Below are 22,694 nucleotides of genomic sequence, written 5' to 3'. Positions count from 1 at the left end.
AGCGGGCGGCTTGGGACACGGCCAGTCTGGTCGCATCTGACAGCTAATTGTTTCTTAGGAGCTTCCAGAAAGACATTGTCACAGTGAGAGAACACAACACAATCAAAATACCAAGTGACACATTGAAAGGTCAACAGAATCGTTTCGTGTCATACCTGTCTTTGTGTGCCAAAGACAAACAAAAAAGAAGAGATGTGAAGAGGCTTGCAGAGAAGCACTTGTCATAACGCCAAGCCCTGATGTGACCTGAAGTCAGAAGAAAAAAAAAACCTCAACAAACACCAGAAGAATTTTACAAGTCAATTAAAACCTCATTTGGAGACCAAAGTCTGTGTCAAGACAGCCAACGAGAGACTGACGATTTCCTGTCAGAAGCTCGCTCTCACGACCTCTGACCTCAGTGCTTTCATTTATCGACCAAGTTGTGGACGGACATGAGGCTGTTTACTTAGAGAAGGGATATGGCCTGTCAGAACATCATACATGAGCTAAAACAGCAAAATAAGACATTTTTGGAGGAAAATAAATGGTGCTCGCTGATGCAAAACTCACTATCGCTATGCTAGGGTGTTCAGCCATACATTAAACACATTTTTTTGCACATTGTTATGCAATTGCTAGGACGTTCTGGGTGGTTCTCATTGGCCTAAAGGCTCACACTGTGTTCACACAAAGAACGATAACTATAAAGATACCCATGTATTAGCATTGACATAAACACAATAACATTTTTGTTTATTAGAAGTTCGCATTGCAGTTATGTCATCTGCCGCTTTGAATGCATGAGCTCTTTATAGTCGAATGGATTCTGATTGGCTGTTATTCGTTCATCAGCTGGAAACATTTATTCTGGAAGTGATCAAAACAATATCATTTCTCTGTGTCGTTATTGTTATAGTTATGGTGTGTACTTCCCTATTCTCATAGAATTCGTTCTGATTTAAAACAGCTGATGGAAAACAGGACATGATTGCTTAAATATTATCAGGGACAATGATTCTCAGGTCAGTATGATAATCTCCATTGACAGACAATGATTTATCAGTAATGTTTTACAGGGGCACAGCAGTATTTCACAAGGGCTATCGTCCTTGGTGTGAATGTGAAACTTCTTGTGGCCTCCAGTCAAATGTATCTTTGATTTTCTTTTCCCTAAATATGGCCAACAACCCACATTTTTGGAGTATAACTTTCAGAAGTTCAGAAGTTTAATAATACTAAAGGTTTTGGGTGTGTTGAAGTTCATAACCCTAAGTTGTAACAATAAAAATGGAGATGCTTGCTAAATACAAGCCTATGTGTACAAATTAGGGTTGGGCCGATAGACCCATGGCTGACAGACATCACGATGTTGAGCCGGCATCGCGATTGAAGCACGTGAATTCATCAGTTTCTCCCAAAATACATGAAGGTAAGTGGCCAGTGAACTTGGAGAAGAATAGAGTAAACTTTATAGTTAGTTACACTGTGTATCTGATATGAATAAAACACGTCGGCAAATATATTTGAATGGATTGTTATTGCTGCTTCCATAGACACCATTGTGTATTTTACAAACTATAAATGTATTGTTTTGCTATAAATTATATGTATTTAAATGTCTGAAACCTAAAATAAACATTATGTGGTTGAAAACACTGAATAGTTGTGATATATGACAAGCGCTGAGCACGTCCATCTTTGTCTCAGTGCCAGTTATTGCGCAAAAGCACAGTTTGAATCTGGCAGTTATGTCACATCACTGTACATTCGCTCCTTAGTTGTCAGCTGCTGCAGAGCGTGCCAAAATCAAAATTGCTGATGAGATGTGGAGGAAAATATCTAGTGGAAAATGAGAATGTTACGTTAATCCCCCCACCCACCCCGGATGATGTCATCGTCCATCGCGATGTTTCACTGTAGACATTGTCTGATGCCAAATTGTTAGACATCGCCCAAACCTCTGTTAAATTTTAAATAAGAGAATACAAACGATGGTATATGCATGTTGGTAAATTTACTAGGATTAAAGTTGACTGAGGCAGATGGTCTGTCTTTGGTTAGCCACGGTGAATGAGCAAATGCTCAAACAGAAACCAGCTCTAATTCATTTACCCATTCATCCCCCTTCACATATTCACTTCGCTCTCACTCGCTCTCCTTCCAATCTTTCTGTCAGCTCCTCTGGGTCAAATTACCCCTGCCAGGCATGACGAGATTTTGATGCTTTCCCTCTGTTTGGTGCCCTGAAAGCTTTAAATCGAACTATGATGCAGGATCAACTCAAGAGCCAAATACAAGTCTGAAAAACTTCATGGAGGCTGAACTAAGGAGTATTACTGTCTGTCAGGATCTCAAGAAAAACAAGTTCCCATCCCCCTCGCGCACAATCTAGCAGTCTCTGAACCGATAAAGCGCTCCATCTCCTCTGCTGGCATGCTGTGTCATGGCCTCTCTGCTAGATCATGGATCGTGGAATAGATTACAGCAGTGCAGACTTCTGGGATATATCACAACTATGCTGAGAGAGCATATATATCCATCAAACTTGTCTTGAGAGTGAAACTCTTGCTCCGTTCCAAAACCTAAAGAGCTGCCTACTAAGGCACCATTTTAAGACTTGAAGGGTATTCTAAAAGATAGAAATGTTCATTAAGATGCCTCCTAAGATTCCTTGTTTTAGCCAAATTCCAAGGTAGCATCGTATGCATCCTTTGCAGAAAAGGCAATGCCAAAATTCACTGTGAAAATGTCAGAGAAAACAAATGCAAGATGGTGGATGAGGCAAGAGAAATATTGATTATAAATAAGTTTGTATTTCATTAACACTGACTCACTAAATACTGATTAAAAAAAAGTTATAAAATAGAATAATTTTAAAAAATTAATATTGTACCTCATATTTGTGTGCAATGAGCGTTTTTATGTTTCAAATTTCATGTTGTTAGCTTAGCAACATGCTAACAACAAACTCAAGCAAGACAAGTTGCTGCCCATGTCAAGTGTTACATATTAGTCACGGATAAGGATCTATTTGAGTTAGAATGCTGTCTTGGAAGGTAATGACTCCGCTGACTACGTTTTGTAACAGAGCGAAAAGAGAGGAACATGCGTCTTTCCTGATACCATCTTACTTTGGATCTATGACCAGACTTTGGATCTATTTCCTGAAAACTGCTCATTTTCTCTCCTTCCCCCTCCGCTCTGGCTTCCCTCTCTCACAGATTACGAACTAGAGGGGAGGACAGGTGAGACCGCCTATAATTCTTCCACAGCAGAGGGTCGATAATTTCAGGAAGGGGCTATATATCTGACTCCATTGCTTATTATAACACAAGGGCCATAATTCCCCAGCTCTTGATGTATACGACTGCAGAGTTTCACTCTATCAGAGTCACCTGGCTAAACTACGGCTTGCAACAACGCAACAGAGCATGGCAGAAATGCATCCTTGCACATACTGTAAGGTTCAAAATTAACCTTTTGCCACATCTACCAATAGAAAATTAGATTTACAGTCCCAAAATATTTCATAAACTGAAATAAATAATGCATATAAATTAATATAAATGATTATATAAAGTATTTTTATTTATATAATTTAACTATATAAATGAATATATAAGTAAAAAGTGACTAAATAAAGTAAATAAATATGTAAATAATTAAATAAGCATAAATAAACAAATAAATACAAGCCAACAAGTTGTATTTACCCTCCAGAAAGCAATTTTGACTCGCATCTTGAGTGTTAATTTGAATCCTGCTCACACACATGCAAAAGCACAGGAGTGTATGGCACTGCTCCAAGCACAACACACCAGACACGGTCTCATCACTGTGTGTGTGTGTGTGTATGTGTGTGTGTGTGTGTGTGTGTGTGTGTGTGTGTGTGTGTGTGTGTGTGTGTGTGTGTGTGTGTGTGTGTGTGTGTGTGTGTGTGTGTGTGTGTGTGTGTGTGTGTGTGTGTGTGTGTGTGTGTGTGTGTGTGTATCTGGGGTGTGAATGAGCGGTAGTCATCCAAGCCACTTAAGTTAACTTGATGCAAATTTCTTTACTTGCCCTCTGGGCTCCAACATCTCTCCAAAAACCAGACTTCTGCTCAAACAGGGTTCCCTGACATTTAAACTCCAAAAGGGACCCCTAAAGACCTTTCGTTTAACACAGCTGTTTGAATAAACCATTAAAACTAATAACTACAAGATCTACAGCAAATAAGCATGTTCGACAAGAGGTGACGGGTGGTTTGACCTCTCCGTAAAATGTTGTGAGGCCCGGTGGGTGACAAGTAGTAATCATGAGAAGACTCAAATTGTCTCTGCACTTACACACGCACACGAAAATGAGTGCAAACTAAAATCCACACAGACCTTTGAGACTCGAGAGGCACTTCTATCTTCACTTCAATCTAGAGGCAAATTGAGACATGTTTGATATAATCACTTGTTCTCTCTCATATATCAGTGTGTGTATTGATATTCAAACATTGCTGTTAAACATTTATCAAGAGGGGGCAGATTGTAGCTCCTTAGCCTGCAGTATGGGCTCCATGGGTCATGTGATCTGGCTAATAAACTAAACAAAATGTGTGTGTGTGTGTGTGTGTGTGTGTGTGTGTGTGTGTGTGTGTGTGTGTGTGTGTGTGTGTGTAATTATAGGCTAATAGACTAGTCTATATACTACATTTACAATTAGATTTACAAACACTGAGTCTAATTCATAAAACACAAGCAGAACAAATTTCTCAAAGAACATAAATTGCTCAAGACTTTTTGGCCCGTGTGTGCGCGTGTAATTATATGCTAATAGACTAGTCTATAACTACTACATTTACAATTAGATTTACAAACACTGAGTCTGATTCATAAAACACAAGCACATCAAATTTCTCAAAGAACATAAATTGCTCAAAACTTTTTGGCCCGTGTGTGTGTGTGTGTGTGTGTGTGTGTGTGTGTGTGTGTGTGTGTGTATTAGAGGGCAGAATTTGACTATGATAATGTTGCATTTCCAGAAACATCCTAATAAGGGTAGTAGAGCACTCCCCCTGCCTGCCATTGGTAAAAAAAAATCCCACCACATACACACAACAATGATGAACAACTAGATGCTTAAGTCATGTTTTATGGATCTCAGATTGAGATGCTATACATCAAGAATACATCTTGAAGGGCATTTAAATGTGAACTACTGTAAGTAACTTTTTTACCTTAACCGAACAGCTTCGGAGTCATTGGAATAGTTATATGACTTTTTTCGGGTTGAATGGTGGTCGTCTTGCACCCCCCAAGCGCCTGTGAACCGAAAAACCACCCTTGCAACTTTGGGACGGCGGGCCGCCGGCCTCAGCGTCAGGAAGTATCGCGTGATATCAGGTCCCGCGATGTAACGAATTGCTTTACGACAAAAAAATCTGCTAAAATTCTGTCATTATTGCGCTCCCTCAGGCTGTTCAAACCCGAATGAAGACGACATTTTAAAGAATGTCCCATCTGCTTTGATGTCGATGATCTATAGCCTCTGGTATCTGAGAGTCGCCAACGAGTTTTTCAACAGTGTTGTCAAATATCTATTCCGAAGCTGTAGGGGGAGCTCTATAGAGAAACCTGCGAGCAAAAAGCGAGCATCTTTATGGTCTTTTCATAAAGATAGATCCGATCCAAAAAACCGCACACAACCGTTCAATAGTTTGGAGACAGTAAGATTTTTTTTTTTCTGAATTAAATTAATACTTTTATTCAAAAAGTATGCATTAAATTAAAAGTAAAGACATTTATAAAATATAAATAAATGCAGCTTTGTGCACATAAGCGACTTCGTTCAAAAACATTAAAAAAAAAATCTTATCAACCTCAACCTTTCTAATGATAGTGCACTTCTGATTCAGTTACTTTTGATTCATTTCCAGTCACATCAATACCACAGGCGTTGACGATTGTATGCCTCAGGAAATAGCCGGAAGCAATGAGTTTGTCTGTCGGCAATGGTACAAGTTTCGCTGGTGATAACCAAGCGGCAGCCTCCCTGTCTCTCTCTTGAAACCAACACGGAAGTGAATTCAACGGCAATTCATCGACTGGCCGCTTGAGGCTGGGTGCAGAAGTGAGTCAAATCTGTATCTCCCCCATGTTAAAATGCCCAACTTCACAGCAGAAAAAAACATGTTTACAGCCTGGTGCAAAAAGTGGCTTTGGTCTATATAGCTTATTTTTCCCTTCATGAGAACTGTGAGGGGGGTGAATTTTTTTATATCTCATCCGTTTAAATTATATTAAGCCTTAAAATTTCTGCATAATTAAGGGTGTCCACTTTAGAGTGACGGGTGGATTCCCGCTGCTGTGGTCATTAGTCATCATTAGCCGTTTGTCTGCTGTTTGTTAGCCGTCACATTCCCTCAGTTCATTGTCTGACTGTGAAAATAAATAAATTCGGGAGTGACGCGCTACCAAGATGGCGACGGTCGGCCATGCCCACTTTAGGCTTCAAAAACGGTCTTCAGAAACCTACGGGTAACGTCACGGACACTACGTCCATATTTTTTTACAGTCTATGGTGATAACTCATTACTAAAACTATCCAATGGCACATCGCAAACTTCCAGGGTGTAATCATCACCTAGTGAGAAATAAATGCTTAAACACTTATTATCATAGTGATGTGACTGACAAGAGCTATTAATCACTGTCAGTGACTGAGGCAAAATCTGCATTGAGGTTTTATGAAAAATGGTTTACGATAACAGAACAACATATACTAAGTTCTCATGCCCTCTTTATGTATGTGAAGCTAATGTTTTCTTTCTGTAATAGGAGCTCAGTGTCCACCGTTGCTGCTTAACAAATGACAAAAAGAAAAAGTAGGTAGGGATCTCACAGCAAAATCAAGAGCAGTAATCTGCCTCGCAATCAGAATTTCCTCGCAGTCTCATGAAAAAGAGCAGAATGCCTCAGGCTCCAATATAAATGCAATTAGGTAAGGGTGGAAATACAGAGTGTGTTTAGAGTATTGAAAGCGCCAGCATTTTTTTTTTCTTCTCCTGGTTGGAGGATCTGGTTTCATGTTTCATTGACCTTTTTTGTATAGAAAGCATGGACCCAATCCTTTACTGAAGAACAATAGGTGGAGGCTGCCAATAGCAGACGTGAGTCAACAGCAGGAGATCAGGGAGTGGCCAGAGAACGTTCAAGAAGATTCCCGTGAGTAATTTACACTCTCATGCGCCTTCTCTACTTCTCCTTTCTCTCCCTAACAACCTGAAAAACAATTAACCTATTAAACTACTTCCACCACACCTTGAGAGGAATGTGGAAATCTATATTTTCAGTTGAAGTTTGTGGGTTTTTGGAACAATTAATCGAAAAGCAAGTCTCAAGGAAGCGATTATTTTTGGGTGTTTGCATAGGATGCATTTCGTTCAAAAACAGAGCATGTGTTTAAAAGTTTGGGGTTTGTACGATTTTTTTTAGACAATTTTGAGTCTTCATTTATTTTATTAAAAAATACAGTAAAAACAGTAATATTATAAAATATTATTACAATTTAAAATAATTGTTCCATTTTAGTATATATTTTAAAATGTCATTTATTCACAATTCTGAATTTTCAGCATCATTACTCCAGTATTCATTGTCACATGATCCTTTAGAAATCATTCTAATATGCTGATGGTGCTCAAACAATTCGTATTATTTATTACTATTTATTACTATTATTAAAGCTGAAAACAGTTGTGCTACAAATGTTTTGGAACCGTTATACATATTTGTCAGTATTACTTGATGGATAGAAAGCCTTTATTTGAAATATTTATTTGTAACATTATAACATTACACATGTCTTTACTGTCACTTTTAAGCATTTAATGCCCCATTGCTGAATAAAATTAACATGCATAATTAATTACCCAATATTCAATGACATATATCCAATATCACAATTCTAAAGGCACGAGATGAGACGCAACAGCCAAATATATCCATCTGGATGTGTATGCAAACCAACTTTTTATTTACTTAAATAACTCTGCTCAAAATAGTTACAGCCCTTACATCTCTCCTGAAATAATTTCTAAAATCTTCCTGAAAAGTTTCATATAAAACAGAAATTAGAAACAAAATGTAGATAATCTATACCATCCCCACTCGTCACTGCCAAACACAGCCCTACATCTACTTATTCGCCACTTACTTTTGACTTTCCCCCTCTGTCTGCCCTCCTCCTCCTCTTTTGTTTTCTCTGATCCTCTTGAGTGCTGCTGCAGACACACTATAAGAAAGAAGAGAGTGAAAGAAAGAATGAACAAAGGGCATTACGACAATGAAATGGATGGAGAAGCGTGCTCAAAAAAACGCCAATGAGCACATTCCCAATTCTGTGCCAGGCACTCAGACGAGGCTAAAGTCAATTATGCTGCGGCTTAGCCCATTCTGCAACCCGATTCAATTATTTAAATGAAAAATTTGCAATGAAACCTATGAGATAATTAAAAAGCATAATTTGGACCGCAATTGACTGTGGGATATTGCTTTAAACAGCTGAATATTGACAATAAACCGAGCGCAGTCAAGTGCTGGGTGTTTTTTTCCAATGAGTGAGCAATGCTGAAGGAATGATGACGGCTTATCTGTGTTACTTTCGAAATCTGTGAGTGTGAATGTGTGTATATGTGGGTTGAATCACATGCACAAGGAACTTTGATTGGACACGGCCTATTTTTTTTCTAACAGTGGGTGTTGTAAACAGCAAAGAACAACAGAGAAGCCTTCAGACACAGGCTGGATCTAGGCTACACCAAAGTGAGCGCAGAAACCAAGTCAATACTAAACAAAAAAATTATCGGTCTCAATTTGGTACCAGACTTTTTGTCATCAAGCCATCTGTGAGAATAAAATTGGTGTGGGGCTGCTATGAAAATTACAGTAATCAACAGCAAGAACAGAATGGCTTGACTTAACCTAGAAAGACAGTGGTTTACAGATGAACAACATTATGAGGGTAAACGACAGACATGTTTCATTAGTGCTAACGTCAGACGAAGAGTCCCTGAAGTGCCTTAAACACACTTACACACTCTCCATTCATCAGTGGAATAGCATTTATCCGTATCTGCGGACGTACACACCTGTCCCTCTTCTCTCATAGCGATCATTATGATAATAAGATGAGCTCACATACGGCAGCTCCCCTAAATCTGTGACCGTGATCTCAATAAAATACTAGCGTACTGAATCCTGTGCAATATACACTGTATGTTGCCTAATATTCTTTAAAATAAGCAAATGAAACAGACATTATTTCATGATAAATGTTCTAAATTATATATATGCTACAATGTTATCATGCGACCACCATGTGAACCATGTGAACTATATTATCATCAAAAATGACTTTGCTCCTCCTCTGAGTATTTAGTAAGTATATAATAATTTTAAAAAACTTGACAATTTAAAGTGCATTTCCACAATGACAACAAACAACAATTCTTATAAGTATGCATTCATACATCCATATTACATTAATACACTACATTATTTAATTAATAAAAGTAATTGTACTACTACATCCACTTATACTATACAGACAAATAACATTAGTATGGTATTCTGAATATATTCTGTGTTTTCCACCATTATCCCATCACAATGTGCTTGTGTCCATTTTTTCTGATGTCTTTCACATACGGTTGCCCGTGCCGTTGGATTATTTCAGGGGCTCAGTGTCAGGGGACAAAGGGATTTGGGTGTGGGTAGGGAGGTGGGCTTGAAACTTCATGATTCATTTCACTGCCGTCCCAATGTATGTTCTCATTCACTATTTTAGTGAGTGTATGTTGCCAGTCACCAGAATTTTTGGCTCTTTTGTAGACTCACCAATGAGAAGCAGATGTGTGTAGTTGTGTTTCTGAATTCTGATCTGTCTCTGTCGCTTTCCTTCTCCATCACACCCGCATAGAGAACATGCACTTACAGGTTCATGGCCAAAAGGCAAGTCATTCTTTTTTTGTCTCCAGTCAATCTGCATGATCTGATCCATGCATGCAGACAAAATACACACAAAAACTTTTATAAATAAACTGCACAAAGTCTGAATGGGGTTTTCCATAAACTCAGCGTTGAGGTATTTAGGAGCAAGCGAGCCAGAAAAAAGCCTCTGTGAACAACAAAGGCTGTCCGTAATCAGAGCTTTGAGGTGTAAGTTGTCCAAAACATTCTGAATTTTGTTCAAAACTTGGGAAGCGTGACGTGCCAGAACCCGAATGTTCCTAAAAATATTTTCCAGAAGAAAGCGGAGGGTTGTTTCAGTAATCTGTCCCGCAGCTAGAGTCGGTCCGCTCCTGGCGCACAACGCTGTTCCAACACAGTGAAAAACCCACCGAAAGAACTGGCAAAAACTTCAAAAACTGCAGTTACCACTCATTAAACACACAAACCGCAACCACACAGCGCTGATCGACAGATGAAAGAAACGTCAGGGTCGGAAGTTAAAAATGCAGATCCTTTGCTGGCGTTCCCTCATCCTAGCATCAATCCATCCAAAACCAGAGAGGGGAGGAGGATGAATTGTGCTGAATTGTGCGGGTGAGTATGATGTGATGCTGGGAAAGATCTTCAGGGCTCAGAGACTCGGCTGGGAAAGTTTACGGTTGGAAGTAATGAGGAACCCATACACACACACACAAAGAGACTCAAACACTGTCTGGAAGCAACCACCGAACCACAATCTGACCTTTATGATCAAGAACACACACAGACTTGGACTGCAAACAATTGTAGCCCACCAAACGCTCTTTATAAACACACATATGTATAAAACAGCTTAGGTTCACTCTGGAAGCACTGATGGAGCCACCACCATCTGTGATCTGAATGCTTTGACAGAGCGGTGGGTGTGAGTGAGGACAAAACAGGCAGGACAGCAGAAGGTAATGTTACAACTGACACCAACACAATTGCCACGATACCACCAGAGCCGAAACTACTGAGTGCTTGAGCTTCAGACTCTCACATTCTGGGCATTCCAGAGATTCTTCCAAACAGGACTTTGACCTCGACTGAGTGATCTCTGACCTTTTTTTGAGTATACTGTTACCACATTTCCATGTTTGTTTGTTTTTTCACCCAAAGTGGTTTAATTTAGTATCTTTCAAAGATGGCTTTCATTTCAATTCAAATTACATTGAGCTATTCTAGTACCACATGGTTATAATAAAATAATAATGTAGTTTGGTTTTGCTTTGAGCTGTTGTTTTGAAAACTACATTATCAATAGTAGTTTGAGGGTCAAGATCAGCAGGTCTAAGAGAACAGTGTAGAAACCATTTTTCCAGCTTAAAAACGCATTTTCTTCTGTGGAAATTCACAGAATGGGTTGGATTGGGCATTGGCTCTGGCATCAGCAGCTGCACTGTCCGTGAAAATGTAAGATCTGATTAACACCAATTCCCTCTTCAAAATGCAATCTCTGTCTTTCTCACAATAGTACATCTGACTGCAGAGTAATGCAGAGGTCCATTGACCAAAAAAAACCCTCACATACCATCATCGAGCTCCATGTTTTCTGTCTCGACTAGCCGCTCCATCTCTGGGGCTTTTGGCTCCCAGGCACTGAAACTCTCAGTAATCATGCACACACACACACACACACAAGTGATAAATGAGATCTTGAATGCAGCAAGACTTCATGAAGCTACCGCATGGTTCCGAGACTATGTTTTTACAGGTGGGTGTGTGTGAGAATGTGATAACAGTGAGCATACATGTGCACACATACAAACCACACACACTTTCACAGACCCCGTTGACCTGCGAGGACACGACTGAGCATGTAACAGCCGACGGCTAGCAATGTATCATTTTGCACTAAACTTTCGGTGTTCTTTTCTTTTTTTCTTTTTTTCAGTATTCCAAACCTCAGTAAAACGAGATAAAGGGGTATTAAAGATATTACTTATTTATTCAGCAAGGACACATTAAGTTGATCAAAAGTGACAGTAAACACTAATAAATATTTAATCTTGAAAAATAAATGCTGTTCATTTCGAAGAATCGTCAAGAAATATATTGAGCAGCTCAAGTTTTCAAAATTCCTAATAAGAAACGTTTCTTGAGCAGAAAATAAGCATATCAGAATCATTTCTGAAGGATCATGGGACACTGAAGACTGGAAAAATGTTGCTTACATTTTAAAATACATTAAAATAGAAAACAGCTATTTTAAATTGCAATAATATTAATATTTCTGAATATTACTTTAACTATTTTTGATCTTAAAACGTTACCGACCCTAAACTTTTGAACAGTTTTGTAGTCAACACACTAGTTTGTAGTGTGTGTGTATACATATTTCAAATTATTTTCAAATATAGACCCTTTTCACATTTCTGGGTTTGTCAGATGCGGAAGTCGTCATAGTTCTAAAGTAAAAATCTAAAAATCTTTAATGAAAATCTAAAGCGGTGAACGAGAGGCTACATTAAATATATTTTTTGTGTTCCCATTTGCTCAAATAGCAAAAGAAAAACTCCACAATAGTGTTCTCACAACTTTTAAAAGAGGAAAGAAAATGGAGAGAGATCACAGAAGAAAGACATCAACTTTACCGCCACTCCAATACCCACTGTATTAGAAACACCCTCACAGCAGCGTTAACTAGTTTTTTGTAATTGGATGCAAAAGAAATATAATACAAACTATAGTGTTATAAATATACATACATTTAAATTAGGGCTGTCAAACGATTAATCGCGATTAATCGCATCCAAAATAAAAGTTTGTTTTTACATAATATATGTGTGTGTACGGTGTATAATTATTTTCTATATATAAATACACACACATGCATATATATATTTAAGAAATATTTGCATGTATATACTGTGTATATATATTTATATTATATATAATTTATATTATATATAAATATTTTATATATAAATAATACATTTTTTTAAAATATATATGCACGTGTGTGTATTTATATATAGAAAATAATTATACTCCATACACACACATATATTATGTAAACACAAACTTTTATTTTGGATGCGATTAATCGCGATTAATCGTTTGACAGCCCTAATTTAAATAAATAAAGAACTGGCAGGATTTAAAATGCATCTTCACACTCTGTGAAAAGGGTCCATCATATATTTATATATATAAAAAAAATGTTTTTGCAGTATATGACACACCAGTAAGAGCCTTTTACTGGAAGGAAGGTTTTGATGTTTACTCTCAGCAATAAACACACCATAAAACAACATTCTACTGACTAATCAACCCCCCGACATGCACATCAATAATAAGCACTGTTGATCCATGGAGTGCAGTTTGTCTATGTGAATATGTGAGAGAGAGAGACGATGATGCCCGCTTTCTCACACACCCACTGCAAAGCTTGAGGCAGGAAAGAGCTGGCAGCATCGCTCGGGAACCTGCTCCCATGGCAACAACAACCCAGAACCCAGCGACTCTAACGCCTGAGCGAGACGACACGGTTTAACACGAGAGGACAACGAGCGCGAGACCTGGGACCGGTGTGAAGAGAGCAACAGTCTAACTGCAAATTCCACTTTTCAATATTGCTTGTGTTAAGATGGGGATAAGGAATAGTGTGTGCGTGCGTTTTTGAGGGGCATTCAGAGACCAATTCTGAAAATAAAACACTTGATGGTACCCATGGAAATGCTTCACAGCAGAGAAAGCAATTGAATTTCATAGGAGAGAGACAAACTGAAAATTGAGAGAGTTAGTAAGAAAGAGAAAACCACTGATTCCATCACTGAACTTAGTGATACTGAGAAAATGCCCTTCATACTTGGAGAAGATGATAGCAGTGCTGCACTAGCTGCAAAATATGTTTTAGCCATTCACAATGTTAGAGACCCGCTTTATTTATTCAGATGGATTTTAATTATTTATTTACTATGCTGCATGATCTATACATATGTTTTTTTTTTATTATTTATATATAATATGTTAATGCTTTGGCAACATTGTAATACACAGTCATGCTAAGAGAGAGAGAGAGAGAGAGAGAGAGAGAGAGAGAGAGAGAGAGAGAGAGAGAGAGAGAGAGAGAGAGAGAGAGAGAGAGAGAGAGAGAGAGAGAGAGAGAGAGAGAGAAATTATAGGGCCACAAAAAATCATTTCACTATCCGTTTCTCATGAAATGGCAGCTAACAGCATTTCACACAGGTTGACTAGGTGAGGTGTCTTTGCTTTTGTTTAATCGGTGACACCCAACCATGGCTCATAGCACACACTAACCACCATCCCTGCACTGCTGTCATGCAACGGCACACCGCATATTATCTGTTAAACACATGTTCACCTCACAGCGCTTGTAAAAAAATATTTTTTTTTTTTTTTTTGTAAAAGACAGAAAAATGTCACCTGGCATCTTTCCCTGGCATAAAGCGGCTGTATTAGAGAAAGGAAAAACCTGTTGTAGAAAAAAAAAAAATTACTCACCCTCTTTTCATTACAAATCTGTGTGACTATCTTTCTTCCGAGGAACACTAACCGAAACTATTTGCATTCATATTGCTTGAGAAGACCTAAAAATATATCAAATGAGTCATATAAACTATATGGAATGTATTTTAACGATTTCGGGGATTATCAGACCACAGAAAACTTTTGTTGTATGGAAAAAGAGCTCTTAAAACATTCTTCAAAAACATCTCCTTTTGTGTTCCATTGGCATACGGGATTGGAACGCCATAAGGGTGAATAAATAATAAATGAATTTTCATTTTATGGGAGTGAACTGATCCTTTAAGACTTGTAGATGTGGGAATATGAAGCAGATGTGTTTTCATTTCCTCTATTTTATTTTCATTGGACAGAATTATTTCAAGATCCTGATCGGGATCCAACACACACGTTCGGTTTTGCTTGACAGGTATGCAGAGTAGGAGGAAACCCAACAACTCGTAAAAAAAAAAAAAGTCTATTCCATCTGCAGGTACTCAATTTATCTTTGAAATGAGCTGGAAAAAGAGTCATTTGTGGGACTGATTGAGTGAAATTTGAGAGTAGGTATGTTTAGACTACTAACTAAAATAAACCGGCATTCAGAAGCCGTCTTTAAGATTGTTTATTTGTACATTAACAGAACGGACATGTTTTTAGGGCTTATCAATCAGTAATTTCTACCAAAATAAAAACCCAGTCTTGTTAGCATTAGCCTGTTAGGATCCGTTTTGAACATTTTTACTTTGTGATTAAAATAATTCCTAACAGTGACATATTCATGTAGGCGTTCAAATTTTTGTGAATGAAACTGTTTGTAAATGAATGTGATCAGCAATGTCATTTCCAGAGAGAGAGAGAGAAATCCCTCTGGCAATTAAACTCTGAAATGCTGTTTGCAGATCAGTTTGAGATCAAAACTCTGATTATACATTTTACTTGGCTCTCTAAACTGATCTTGAACATCAAAAAAGGCCTACGGATGAAGAATAGTAATACATTCCAGCCCTTGAGACCCTTGACCCAGTAATTTCGCTTGGAAAATCTGATCTATGTTTGAGTTGAGTATGTAAACAAGTTAGGGTGGCCATGAGAACATTTCAGTCATTTTTTAGAGCTGTTCAGTTTTAAATATGAAATGGGCTGCCAGTACAAAGTCAAGAAAGAAAAGAAACAAATCAATCTGGGGAAAAAAATGTGACATTAAGTTATACAAACTCTTGACCTTTTCGTTTTCAAAGTAAACATACCGAACTGCCACATGAACTAAAATAACAGGCCCGTAATGGATTTCACATTGAACTTTTAACGTCTTATAAAATCGTTTCACCAATCTCTGCATGACTTTCCAGAAATCACGTCTACTGCATAAGGCCATATGCTCTAGAAACACACACACACAGATGGGCCAACAGGCAGCAGAAGGGCTCAGCACCCCGTTCCCACAAACTATGTTCTCTTCCATCTGCCACAAAAAAATAAGGTTTACAGGTGGCACCATTTTCTTGCCAGCTCTATTTTAGATCATGTTTGGTGAACGGTCATGTGGTAATGCCCTCTGAGCTTTCCTATGGTGCAGAAACAAACCTTGAGCATAATGATCATTTGAAAAGAACGGGCATAAACTCTCTCTCTGTTTACTCTGAAGCTCAATAAATATTTGATATTTGCAGAGAACAACTTTAGCTGCTTTCTTTTGTTTATTTGACAAACAGAACAAAGCAAATGCAGAAGAAAATCACAATACGAGTAATTTTATATCACAATAGTTCTTTTTGCCATATAAACATAATCAACCCCAAAAATTAGCGATGCACGATATAATCGGTCACCAAAAATATGTGTTCAATTTTAATGTTATCGTTAATTAAAGTCAATAAATAATGGATTATTTCCTTCAGCTGAGACACTTTAGCTTGAAATATGATTGGAATCACTTTGAAAAGGAAAATACAGTTAAGTCCAACATGTGCATGATCGCATATGTTCGTCATATAGGCTACATAAAATTATAATGACATAATTGCAATTGTGTGCTTGGGACAGGGTGAGACTTTTGTTTCTGCAATCAGGCTCTCAAAAATTAAATAAAAATTTTGATTTTGATTTATCGGCCAATATATCTCGGTTATCAGCTTTCAAATATAAAAAATTATCGGTTATCGGTATTGGCCAAAATTTGCATATCGGTGCATCCCAACCAAAAATGTTTTAAAATATGTAACAATACTCAGATCAGATCTACATTATCACAGCCATAATATTCATATCCAATATCCAGTTTTAATGAACCATAGGAATTTTTGTATTGTCATGAACCCACAGCTAACAAAATAAGGAATATGATTTTATTGAGTAATTCTATTTTGAAAAATAAAATAAAATAAAATACACAGCAAATTAAAAAAAAGCAATGCATAAAATTAAATACACAAAGTAAAAATTAAAAGCAAAAATAAGATAAATATACACCAAATAAAATAAAATAATTAAAAGTCTTGCTAACTGATTTGCACCAACATGCTATGAAGACTAGCTCTGCTACAGATCCACAGTGTCTTAGAGTATCCCATGGTCTCTGTACTTGATGCTTGAATAACTCTAGCTGGAGGAAAAGCCTTAGGCAACTGAACAGAGGCTTCCAGGAAGGCCAGCCCTCTGCTCTCCACATTAACTGACCTGGATTCTGTGAGCATGGATGGCAAAACTAAGTCTGATGTTCCTTAGAGACTTTTTGGGGGTTCATTGGTCCAGACTGGAACATAATAACGCTTGGCCTAACCCTGTTTTAGGCCAGACACTGAAGAGAGTCTGGAAATAGAAGCTATGGCCTTTAAAAGGATCCTTACCTGGTCATATTTCCTGTCCCAAGGGCGAAACGCATGTAATACATTTGAATTGAGTGAGGCACAGCAAGGAGATGTGGTACCTGACAGAAAACAATCCAACAGCCTGGGGCCTTAAATGAGTTCAGCAGACACACTCGGAAATAAAAATGTGGCTCCTCGTTTGTTCCCTGTGTGCAGTATGATATGTCACAGAAAGGAAATGATCCTTGTCTTCATTCCCTGCCTGGACTGGGAAGTTGATCTAAAATCATTCTGAAGGTTGTCTTTGAATAATGTTTTTTTTTTTTTTTTTAAGTCCACTGTGGAGATACCAAAGTTATTTCTATCAATGCAAAACATGGCATGGCTTAAAATGTACAGTTTTGCATTTGCCACGTCACTGACCAATCAGAAGTGATTTTATTCACAACCAAATTAAGCTTTATCATTAACATTTAGCTTTTATGTATTTAGTTCCCTTCAGAATAGCTACTGACCATATAGCATATATGGAATTCACTGGGGAACAAGTAAAGGAGAGTGAGCAATTATTTTTTTTAAATAACATTTTATGGAGAAATGAATGCCATATTTGTTTATATGCGTTTAATTTGGGCTATAATTTATATGCAACTAGCAATTCAATACGGCAACCGGCTCATTAGAGATGCAGCATGTTTACACTCGCAAGCACTGGACTGAAGCAGTAGCGGCAACGTTGTGCTAGCGTGTTCCACACCGTCCCTTGCATGTCTGGAAAATGACTTTAGGACTTTTTCAGAGCAGCGCTATGACAGGTACGAAAGTGAGGCTGTGAGGGATAGACTTACCGTGTTTTCAATGGCATCCGCTGTAAAAAGCTGCTACATCATTTATAATTTTCCACAGCTCATGTTGTCGGGAGTTTTGTCTACTGAAATTACTTGGAAAGATATATTTGCAGTGTTTCATCAGCAGAACAATCCAAAAACACATTAAATAATGGTAAAACCCACTGAAGAGATGCATGTCTCCCTCACAGCCTCGTTTTCATTTCCATTGAAAATCAAAGAAGCCGCTTCTGTGAATAAGGTCTATACACAAGAGAGGAAGGAAAACGAATATTGCATAAAATGCCCTTAAGATTTCCATGACATTGTTTAGTCAGAAGTGTTTTAGATATTACACTCTTTTCTAATGAAGGGTGTGAGTGCTTGTTTCCTTAAGGGGAAGGTTGTGTAACTCTTGATTGCAGGCATAATTATAATTACTGAAACTTTATAAAAGACCACATTTTTCTTGGTGTACAAGTACAATCTAATGAGCCGCCACACTGTCTACTGCCTACATAGGCCACAAGCATGTACGACAGCATGCTAAATTAAATGTTACACATACTTGACTGATTTCAAACACTTGACATAGGCGGCAACTCTGTATGCTACACAAATCCACACAAAGCCTTTCATGAAGTGCACAAGAGACTCGATTCACAACTGATTCCAATCACATTTGATGTTAGCATGTTGCTAATCAAACATGATTTTCTAAGCAGAGGGTGTGTTGAAATGCATACTGAGATTGTCTAATCTGCCAAGGATACATACAATGCTGCCTTTAAATAGCTAAAAATTAGATATGTTATAAGGCATCATAATTCGGTACAGCTTTTGAGTCATAAGTGTCCAAAAATGCTGTCTAAGTAGACAGCTAACTTGGTTTTGGAACAGAGCTCAAGAGAGTGTTTGATCCTCAAAATATTCACTATGCTTTCACAACTAAAGAGCAATCCCCCAAAATAAGGACATTAAAAAAGTAAAGCACCTTATTATGAACATTTAGCTTGCTAATGACCTTTTTAACTAGCAACTAATGTCAATGTGCATTGGTGGGGGTGAATGAAGAGGTGTAAACAGTACTTCACATACACAAACACATGCCTTACATCTACACCCACACTTACAAACACTCTTAACCTTGGGAACTAACAAGCCGCCATTACGCTCTGCTGGGCATGACACAGCCTCTTATGCCAAGCAGAGTCATCGACACACGGAAATGTTCACACATGCCTTCTCACAGAGAAAGAGAAAAGAAACTTCATCGTCACGTGGGTCCCAACTCCAAGAATAAAAGCTCAGATCTAAAACATGAGTTCAAAGAGGTCTTGGGGGTTTAGATTAAAAATCATAACTTCATTGAGAGAAAATAAAGCCGTGGATACCGATAGATTTACTAATTTAATTTGACACTCTGAGTTTTTATATAATGTAAATGCAGAGTTAAGGCATTAAACAATAACATAACATTGGAAAAACCAATGAAATGAGAAGCATTCGCATATTTTAAAGGGTGTTGAAGATTGCCTCAGTTCAGCGACAGTCAGTCAGGCCTGTCACGCAACACCGGCCATGGCGGTCAGACCCTAACCCAATTAATTTTGACTTCACTTTCATGTTCCAAACATGAAAGAACCTTGAATGAAAGTGAGAGAGAGGGAAAGAGAGCGACAGAGCTCCATTACAGATATTCTGACATTTTTGAGGAGTATGACAATGACACAGACTCACTTCTGAGAACTATGAGCCAATATATAGTAAGGTCTCAATGTCAGTGAAAATGCTTTAATTTTACAATTTAATGCATTATTTTCATTCACATATCATATTATAAGCATTACAATTGAATGAACATAACAAATGTATTATATTATTATAATTAATATAAATACATTATATTATATAAAATAAATGATACCATTTTTTTATTCATTTTAAATCATAATGTTTGTTTTGAATTTTATATAATAGAATATTACATAATATAATAATGAATGTATTTTATTCATTTTACATCATTTTTATTTATATTTTTCTATATGTTTTGTTCACAGTATGTATATTATTCATGTTGCTTTTACATTTACATATTTTTTTAAATCCTAATTCTCTAGATTTCCCAGTTTAAATTCGATTTTCCTTTTCTCTATTCACCAGATGTTCTTGAACTGTTAAATTAGCAGGACTGTGTTGGGCAGCTGGGCAGGTAGGTGAGTTTCTGACTCCTTGTCGACATGAAATCGACAGCAGCAACCCAAATCCACCCTTCTCCTACCCACAATTCTCTCCTGCACTTAGAACTAGTTTGTGTGAGGCCTTTTGGAGAGGTCTTAAAATCAATAGGTCAAGGTTTTGGTGAGCTGGATGTTCAGAGGAAAAAGCCTGTCATGCCTGAGAGGACAGGAAGTGTAGAAATGATCCTCAGCATAATGCCTCACGGCCCAGTGTGGAGAGAGAGAGAGAGAGAGCGAGAACTCTGCCAGAGAGAGCAATGACCACATGGCTCCTACAACAGCCTACAAATTAATCGAGATAAGACACATGCTGACTTTTTAGAGAGAGAGAGAGAATGAGAAAAGGATAAAGAAAGAAGTGGACCGTTGAAAAGAAATGCCTAAATAAAAACATTAAAGAGAAAAGGAGAGAACAAAAGGAGTGATTATAGACAGGGTATTATGCCAGTTTTAAACCTCCAGGCTCAGGCCGAAGACTTTATCTTTAGCCCGCACAGAATCCGAGCATGCAGAACTCTGCAGAAAGATCCACAGAACTGGAATGGTCATTCATATTCCCTAAACCCTGCATGTTCACAGTAAGGAATATTGGACCAATAAATCAACCAATAATAACAGCTTCAACATTTTACAGTGGTGATGCAAATCGTTGCCTGTTGGACTGCAAGATAACACCAAAAATAATGCCGCAAACAATGCAATAATGCAACAACAACAACAACAAAAAGTAATGCAACAAGTAATGCAACAACAACAAAAAATTTTCACTGACACAAAGAAACCGAAATTAACGTTTTTTTTTTTTAATGTAGTTCTTTCAGTTCCATTTAACTACATCTATTCCCAATCATTCTACAGATTTCCACCTATGTCCTAAATGTCTGGGCCTGCTTATCGGTCAAAGATCAGTGAAATGAGAAATGAGGACGCAAAAGAGAGAGACAAGAAAAAGAGTGTGTAGGGGTCATACTGAACAGAGCAAGAGTATGATCAGAGGTCACATCAGATCTCAATGCATTGCAAAGCCTTAAAGCACCAGTGACCTGCAAGCATCACTACTATTCTATGGATTGGTTTTATAAGAGGCCCAGTATTGTAAGGTCAGGCCACAAATAAGGGGAACAGACTAACTTAGAGGAAGGAGAGAGAGAGAGAGAGATGGAGAGAAGGAAGACGAGGGTTGGGGGTTGAGGTTACACATCTGGTTGTGTTCAGGATGTTTGAGATTCCTCTGTGGTCTGTTTGGGGTCTCTGTGCCAAGGGGAGGAGGAGTGAAGAGACGGGTCTATTCAGCCTGAACACTTCGAATTAAAGCAACCCCTCAGTCTGATTTCTCAAACACATCGACATCAACCATTAGGGATTGGATGAGTAGTTGACTAGTCATTCAACATATTTTTTTTAGTTTACATTTTTTAGTTGCTGCAGTTCAATTAGCATGCTGACAGCATAGTTTAACTGCGGTAGATAATATACAAATGCAGGCAAATGTCTTTAGGCTGCTGTCACTTTAAGACCAACTGCACGGATCCAATATATCTGTGCGTTTTCTTTTTCAATTGTTTACGTTCACTTAAGACATAATTGACTGTTTACTTGCCAAGACATTGTCACTTGACACTTAAGTATGTATTTAACTGTTCAAGCCCAGTTAGGTGGCAAAAAGCACTCAGTTCAGTACTAATGTGTTCAATGAACAGCGGCTTCGTGTGATTTAGCGAAATGACTTATCTTTCAATGCTAACTGCACTTCAATGGTTTAAAATCACTTGTTTTTAATCCCCAGTGCTTAAAAAATATGCAAATGATAAGCTTTCGTGACTGCGCAGCACAGCAACGTCACCTGAGAGCAACCGCGATAGAGACGATCATCCAAATCTCTACCGGTACACAAATTTCTACAGGTTAACATCTACCGGTATGTCACCCACCCCTGGCCCTAAGTTTCATGTTAACAATTATAAAGTTTAAGTCTCGTGGATATGTGCGTTTTAAGGGTCATTCCAAACATGTCTCGAAATCCCTGTTAAAATGTTTACAGTAAAACGCATGCAATAAGAAGTCTTTAGGCAAAACATTATGGAGGGTTAAAAAGCAGGTTAGCATGTGATTCTATCACACTAGTCTCATGTTAAAAGTATAATGTTAAAGTCTTGTATATATGTGTGTTTTAACATTCATTCAAAACATGTCTTAAGATTCTGGTTTAAACATTTACAGTAATAAATGTACAACGGAAGTCTACGGGGCAAGACATTACGAAAGTTTTAGAAGCAGGTTACGACCCGTACTAGTATCATGACAACAAGCATATTTGTGGACATATGTGATTAAATGTGCATTCCAAGGCTTGAGATACCT

The 22,694-nt window shown here is 37.8% G+C and overlaps 1 protein-coding gene across 2 annotated transcripts in view; it reads right to left on the bottom strand.

The window, feature by feature from the left end:
- The window catches only part of plxnb2a.1 (plexin b2a, tandem duplicate 1), a 97,379-nt gene that overhangs the window by 40,058 nt on the left and 34,627 nt on the right, over positions 1-22,694 (bottom strand). Inside the window, exon 2 of one of the 2 annotated variants that reach the window (XM_079868137.1) lies at positions 8,167-8,244. The exons of the other annotated variant lie outside the window; for it this stretch is intronic. The gene's annotated coding sequence lies outside the window, so the exon portion shown is untranslated. The remainder of the gene's footprint in view (positions 1-8,166; positions 8,245-22,694) is intronic. 2 annotated transcript variants of the gene reach the window in all.

The sequence above is a fragment of the Squalius cephalus genome (genome assembly GCF_949319135.1).
Source record: "Squalius cephalus genome assembly, chromosome: 4".
Lineage (NCBI taxonomy): Eukaryota > Metazoa > Chordata > Actinopteri > Cypriniformes > Leuciscidae > Squalius > Squalius cephalus.
The sequence above is the reverse complement of the archived record's forward strand: the minus strand, read 5'-3'. Positions and strand labels throughout refer to the sequence as shown.